Genomic DNA, 8133 nt, shown 5'->3' with positions numbered 1-8133 from the left:
ATTTTATAATATTCCCTTATAGGTGGGTTTGAACCTCAATTGGACCTCAATCTGAAGACCTCCAGAGAGTGCTGGGTTCTGGCCTCCCTCTGGCCTCCAAGTACCAGAGGGCCTGAGAACCCAGGGGACTGCCTGACAGCCCCCAGATCCTACCTCTACATGATGGTGAGTTTCCCTTAATTGTACCATACCATTCAAATCCCTGGGATTTTGTGAGGCCCCTGCCAAGGCCCCAGGGTAGATCTGGCTTTGGTAGGCAAAGGCTGAGCTCTTAGCAGACAGACTGAGAGGGTGAGCTTGGACCTCCATCTCCTTCAGTGTAGCAGGTGGGATCTCAGCAGACCACCAGAGAGTGCTGAGTTCTGGCACCCCTCTGGCTTCCCTCTGCCATAGGGTTAACAATGTACAGGACTCCCTGAGAGAACCTGGGTCCTGCATCCACGTGGTGAAGGAGGCCTGAGTGTACCAGATTGGAACCTGAATTGGACTTCTGTAGGCACCCCTGAATAGCAGATCTGAAGCCATCAGTTCCCTTCAAAATAAACCTGAGAGAACCTGAACCCTTTACCAACCAGCTTCACATAACCAATAAAGAAGGGATTGAGGCACCCAGAAAATACAACAGAAGCATACTTCAAATTAATTCTAATACCAGACTCATAAACAACAAAAGAAATTCACATGACAAAAATCACAAAGAAAGAATAATAAAATGGAAAGCCAAAACAATATGTCTCCACCAAACCCCACCAATCCTGTACAAGAGTTCAATAAGGAGAACCCCATAGAGATAACCCAGGACACTGAATTTAAAAGAACAATCATAAAAATGATCAAGGAATTCAATGAATTTAAAGAACACATGAACAAACAAATCAAAGATTTAAAAGAAGATAGGGATAAACTTCTGAATGAATTCACAAAAGAGATAGAAACATTGAAGAAAGCTCATGCAGAAATGAAGAAGGAAGTGCAAAACTCAATAAGCCAACTAGAAACAGCAGGGGAAAGCCTCAACTCTAGAATGAATGAAGTGGAAAACAGAATATCAAAACTGGAGGATAAAGTTGAAGAATTGAACCACTCAAGCAAAGAGTGAGGAAAATTTTAAAAAACACAGGAATGGACTATGCAAGAGATGTGGGACACCATGAAAAGACCAAATTTATGAATCATAGAAATATAAAAAGGAGAAGAATTTCAGGTTAATGGTGTTGACCAGATCTTAAACAGGATTGTAGAAGAGAATTTCCTGAAATTAAGGAAAGGTGTCCCCATACAAACACAGGAAACACATACAACACCAACAGACAGGATCAGAAAAGAAACTCCCCATGACATATCATAGTAAAAACACTAAATGTACAGAACAAAGAGAGAATACTGAAAGCAACAAAAGAAAAACAAGTCACATGCAAAGGAAAACCCATCAGAATTACAGCTGTCTTATCAGTGCAAACTATGAAAGCCAGAAGAGCCTGGACCAAGGTATTTCCAGGTCTACATGATAATATACGCCAGCACAGATCACTTGAAACAATACAGAGAGCAGAGAGAGTAACAAACAACAATCAAAATGATGGCACCCAATACACACCTTTCAATAATAACTTTAAATATCAATGAGCTGAACTCCTCAGTCAAAAGACACAGGTTGCAGGGTGTGGTGGTGCACACCTGTAGTCCCAGCACTTGGGAGGCAGAGGCAGGAGGCTCTCTGTGACCTCAAGGCCATCCTGGTCTACATAGTAACTTCCAGGACAGCTGGGGCCACAGGGAGACCCTGCTTCAAAAAGACCAAAAAAAAAAAAAAAAAAAAAAAACCAGGTTAAGTGGATGGACTAAGAAACAAATTCCCTCTCTTTTCTGTCTGCAAGAAACCCATCTCACCTTCAAGGACAGGCACCACCTTAAGAAAAAAGGATGGAAAAAATATTCCAAGCAAATGGCACTAAGAAAAAAACAGTGGTTGCACTTCTAATATCTGACACAATAGACTTCAAAGTAAAACTTATCAGAGGAGATAAGGCGGGTCATTTCATTCTGATCAAGGGAACAGTTAACCACGAAGATATTACAATCCTTAAAATATATGCACCAAATTTTGGTGCACCCAAATTCATAAAAACAACACTACAGGACTATAAAACACAGATTAACTCCAGCTCAGTAATACTAGGGGACTTCCGTACCCCACTGTCTCCAATAGACAGGTCAACTGGACAAAGAATAAACAGAGAGATGTCTGAATTAAATGATACCATTCATCAGATGGACCTAACAGAAATCTTTTGATTATTCCACCCAACCACAAAAGAATATACTTTCTACTCAGCATCTCATGGAACTTTTTCAAAAATTAACCACATACTGGGCTACAAAACAATCCTCAATAAATATAAAAATATTGAAATAATTCCATGCATTCTATTAGACCACAAATCAATAAAGCTCAAAATCAATACTGGACTCAGCCCTAGTCACTACATGAACTTATGGCAATTGAGCAATACACTCCTAAGCACTGAATGGGTCAAAGGAGAAATTAAGAAAGAAATAAAAGAATTCCTGGAATTCAATGAAAAGGACAATACAACACAACACATCCTCTGGGACACTTTAAAAGCAGTACTAAGAGGGTATTTTATAGCTCTAAGTGCCTACATTAAAAATTAGAAAGAGCCCAAATAAATCACCTAACACTGCAACTCAAGGCACTGGAAAGGCAAGAGCAAATGAAACCCAAACCCAGCAGAACAGAAGAAATAATAAAAATCAGAGCAGAAATTAATGAAATAGAAACAAAGAACACAATACAAATATTCAAGGAATCTAAGCACTGGTTCTTTGAAAAGCTAAACAAAATAGACAGAACCTTAGCCCACTTAACCAAAAGAAAGAAAAAGCAAATCCAAATCATCAAAATCAGAAATGAAAGGGGAGACATCACAACAGACACTCAAATGATTCAGACCATTATAGGGGAATATTTTAAAAACCTATATGCTACTTAATCTGAAAAACTAAAAGAAATGGATGGATATCTGAAATATGGGGACCTCCAAAGTTAAACCAAGAAGTAAGCAATCAACAGTTTAAACAGACCCATATCATTTAAGGAAATTGAAGCAGTAATTAAGTCTCCCAACTAAAAAATCCCAGGCCCAGATGGATTTACAGCAGAATTCTACCAGACATTTAAAGAAGACCTCCAACCAATACTACTTAAGTTATTCAAAATGATAGAAACAGAGGAGGTCTCCCAAATTTCTTCTATGAGGCCAGCATCATTCTAATACCCAAACCCGGTGAAGACAAAACCAAAAAAGAAAACTATACACCCATATCCTTAATGAGCACAGATGCAGAAATTCTCAACAAAATACTTGCAAACCACATACAGACAAAAATCAAAAAGATCATTCACCATGATCAAGTAGGCTTTATCCCAGAGATGTAGGGATGGTTTAATATACACAAGTCAATAAACATCATTAATCATTTAAATGGACTCAAAGACAAAAACCACATTGTCCTCTCAGTAGATGCAGAAAAGGCTTTAGACAAAATTCAGCATGGATTTATATTCAAAGTCCTAGAGGGAATTGGACTGGAAGGAACATACCTCAACATAATTCAATCTATATACAACAAACCCACAGCAATAGCATTCTAATTGGAGAAAAATTAGAAGCATTCCCATTAATATCAGGAACCAGACAAGGACGTCCACTATCTCCATTCCTTTTCAACATAGTACTTGAAACTCTTGCTAGAGCAATAAGAGAGGAGAAGGAAATTAAGGCAGTACTAATCAGAAAAGAAGAGGCAAAATTATCACTTTTTGCAGATGATGTACTATACCTAAGAGATCCCAAAAGTTCCACCAGAAAACACCTAGTACTGATCAACACTTTCAGGTTGGTGCTAGTTTAAAAAATCAATCTACAAAAATCAGTAGCCTTTCTATATACCAATAACAAGCATTTTGAGAAAGAATACAGGGAAATGCTCCCATTCACAATTGCTGCAAAAAAAATAAAATATCTTGGAATAAATCTGAACAAACACACCAAAGACCTCCACAATGAAAATTTTAATTGTTGAAGAAAAAGACTGAGGAAGACACCAGGAGATGGAAAGACCTCCCGTGTTCATGGAATGGAAGAATATTGTCAAAATGACCATCCTACCAAAAGCAATATAAAGATTCAATGCAATCCCAATCAAAATCCCCATGAAATACTTCACAGAATTAGAAAAATCCACCCTTAAATTCATATGGAGGCACAAAAGACCCCAGATAGCCAAATCAACTCTGAGCACAAAGACCAACACTGGGGTATTAGTATACCAGATCTCAAAGTATACTATAGAGCCACAGTCATAAAAACAGCATGGTACTGGCACAAAAACAGACTCATAGATCACTGGAACATCATTGAAGATTCAAACCTGAGTACACACATTTTCAGCCACCTGATATTTGATAAAGGTGCCAAGTACACACAATGGAGAAAAGACAGTATCTTCAACAAATGGTGCTGGCAATACTGGATCTCCACCTGTAGAAGAATGAAATTAGATCTTATCTTTCACCTTGCATACAAGTCAACACCAAATGGATCAAAAACCTCAATGGGAAACTGGAAACCCTGAAACTATTAGAAGAGAATATTGGCAGTAACTTACAGGATATAGGTGTAGGAAATGATTATCTAAATCAGACAGAAGTTGCTCAGTAATTAGGTCAGCAATCAATAAGTGGCACTTCATTAAACTAAAAAGCTTCTGTACAACAAAAGAAACAATCAAAAAAGTGAAGAGAAAACCCACAGAATGGGAAAATATCTTCACCAGTGACACATCTGACAGAGATTTAACATCCATAATATATAAAGAACTCAAAAAGCAAAGAATCGAGAAATCAAATGACCCAATTAAAAATGGGCTAAAGATCAAAACAGACAGTTCTCAAAGGAAGAAATAAAGATGACTAAGAAACATCTCAAAAAGTGTCCAACATCGTTAGTAATTAGGGAAATGCAAATTAAAACCATTCTAAGGTATCACCTTTCCCCAATCAGACTGGTTAGGATCAAGTGAACAAATGATACCAAATCCTGGCAAGGATGTGGAGAAATGGGAACACTCATTTGCTGCTGGTGGGATTGCAAACTTATGCAGCCACTACGGAAAACAGTGTGGAGATCTCTTAAAATACTGTAAATGAACCTACCATATGACCTGGTTAGACCACTCCTTGGCATATACTCAAATGACTCATCCTATTGTAGAAACACTTGTACAAGCATGTTTGTTCCTGCTCTTTTCACAATAGCTAAAAGATGGAAACAACCTAAGTGTCTCTCAACTGATGATGAGTGGTTAACAAAAATGTGGTTTATTTATACAATGGAGTTTTATTCAACAGTAAAGAAAGATGAAATAATGAAATTTTCAGGTAAATGCATGGATCTAGAAATTGTTATACTAAGTGAAGTAACACACACTCAGAAAAACAAACAACATATGTTCTCCCTCATATGTGGCTCCTAGCACCAAATCCTTTTAAATTCGACGTCCTTGTAATAAGATTATGGTATACATCAGTCCTTTCTGCATGAAAAAACTACCATCATCACAACTTCGACTAAGCCTGATCACTAAACATAGTCACAATTGGGCTTGTTGCCAGTTGTGCTCATTCATTAAAGGAGTGCCAAGCAGAGTCACTGGACCCTCACCTGAGTATCCAGCCACCCTTCCCAGCCAACTAGTCCAGCCTTGGAAGACAAAAGAAAAATGAGGAAGAACCCAATAGAGGGATGCTTATGGAAGCCCTTGTCAAGAAACTCCAGTGGACTCTCATATGAACATTTGAAAATTGCCTTGTTCTGACTTTTTTCTAGTTCCCCCTCTAGAAGATGTAATGCTAATTACTCTTGCCTTTACTTCTTCACATCTCCTATTCATGATTCAAGGACTTTCTTTTCCCCTTAGAGACAAGAGTTATGCAATTTGGGAGTCTTTTAGATAGACCCACTGAAGGGGTACTCCAATTGCCTCACCCTGCATCCCTGCTCAGCATGGAGGAAGCCAGAGCGGTCTGCGTCCCAATTCCCTATTGGCAATTTGGGTAACCACTTCAGAGGATGGTGTAATAAGAATAGGAGGTAGAAATTGGCTAAGCAGTTAGGTTAAAAAGATCCCAAAAAAATGTAGCCAGTTTCTTGAAAGTCAAAATGTACTTAAACCTGTTAGCAACATACTCTGTTCCAAAGGCCAAAAATGTCAAAAGTATTCAGGAGCTTGTATCTAATCCTTAAAAGATTTTAGTGTTACCTCTCCAGAGGGGGGGAATGTTGGAGAGAGGGAATGGGCATGGATCTGTCCAAAACACCTTACATTCATGTATTAAATTCTCAATAAAGTTTTTGTAAAAATTAAAAAGTAAATAAACTAGGCGTGGTGGTGCATGCCTTTAATCCCAGCACTCAGGATGTAGAGGCAAGGGGATCTCTATGAGTTCAAGGCCAGCCTGGTCCACATAGTGACCAGCTGGGGCTATAGGGAGACCCTGTCTCAAAAAGAGCAAAACTTTTTTTTAAATAATAAAAAATAAATACATAAATAAATAAAAGATTATTAATATGATTTGATTAAAATGCTAAATCATTTCATTTACCATGGAAATACACATAATTAGACATGCAAAATGAGCCAATTGACATCACAAAGTTGAACCAGGCTGTTTGCTGATTTGCTCTTCCCAGGTTGTACTGCTGACAGCATCACAGACTCAGACCACACTTGACATGTAGGACTTCTCCCTCACATTCACATTTCCTTCAGTACCAAAGCTTTGTAAATAAGAATTTATATGTATTCCATGCGTTCAATAAAATTTCTATGCATATTAAAATGTGTACTTCTGAGAACACTTCAAACGACCTTTCACAATTCTGTTTGATCATGAATAAAACAGAAAATGACACTGGGCATTCAGGCTGTTCTTGAGAAATTAAACACATATTGATAATCAGATCAGTATTCCAAAAACTAGAAATTACTAATTCTCTATTACCGATCATTTTAATCTGATTGATGAAAGTGTTTAGGAGACATTGTATTCAGCAAGCATACATTTCTAAACCAAATATCTTAGAAATTTGGGAAATATCACTAATAGAAAAATTATAGTTTAAATATCCACTGAACAATAATCTGGATAACTATCACTATTATGTGGTTATTATCTCAGAACTGAAACATCCCACCCTGTAAAGAGGAGGGAAATGACAATATTCAAGAACCTCACAAAGCTTGCCATTCACAAGGCACTGACCCAAGAATGTATTGGCAATAAATAATAAGGAGTAGTCGACTGTAACACACAGCTGACTGCAAATTAGGTGGGAGTTTCAGTCATGCAGCTTTACAGTAAGAGCTTCTGTGAGTTTCTCGGGGATGTACCTGCCTTAGAATTTCCTATAATTATGTTAACAGCCCCTTGTTTAGGCTTCTCTAAGTAACCACAATAAGATGATTATTTCACCAAACCAGACGTGTCAAATCATTTCTTTGATTTCTTGTTGGTTCCATATCCAAAGTGAACAGAAATTTGTTATTTTATTCCCATGCTTTTTCACTGAAAAGCATCTACCTTGAGCTCATTCATATTTCTGACGATGACTGATGATCTTCTTCCCAGTATACACAATAAGAAAATGTTGTGCAATTAAATCTACTATTTTTAATATGATGAATAAGCAACTTATCTGCTCAAATAAAATAAAAAACCTTACAGACCTCTTAAAGCATATATAAAAACTATGGCAATTTTGGCGTGATCACTGGAAAGGCTTAACAAACCCAACATCACAAAAAAAAATCCATCAATGAAAAAGATCATGATGAAATGTCATTTTAAAACTCACTCTGCTTTTTCCACTTTAATATGAGTCTCCTGTAGTGATATATGGAATTTTACTTGGCCTTTGAAGAATTGTTTATACATTCTCTGATATAAGCATCAGGGCTGGACCCATATTCTCATAAAATCCCCAATTTTGCAATTTTGGGGACTAACTGTCCTGAAATTCCATTCTTCACAGTGCTTCTTTTCCATAC

Source organism: Nannospalax galili, unplaced genomic scaffold (genome assembly GCF_000622305.1).
Source record: "Nannospalax galili isolate Female #2095 unplaced genomic scaffold, S.galili_v1.0 scaffold1045, whole genome shotgun sequence".
NCBI classification, from domain to species: Eukaryota; Metazoa; Chordata; class Mammalia; order Rodentia; family Spalacidae; genus Nannospalax; species Nannospalax galili.
The sequence above is the reverse complement of the archived record's forward strand: the minus strand, read 5'-3'. Positions refer to the sequence as shown.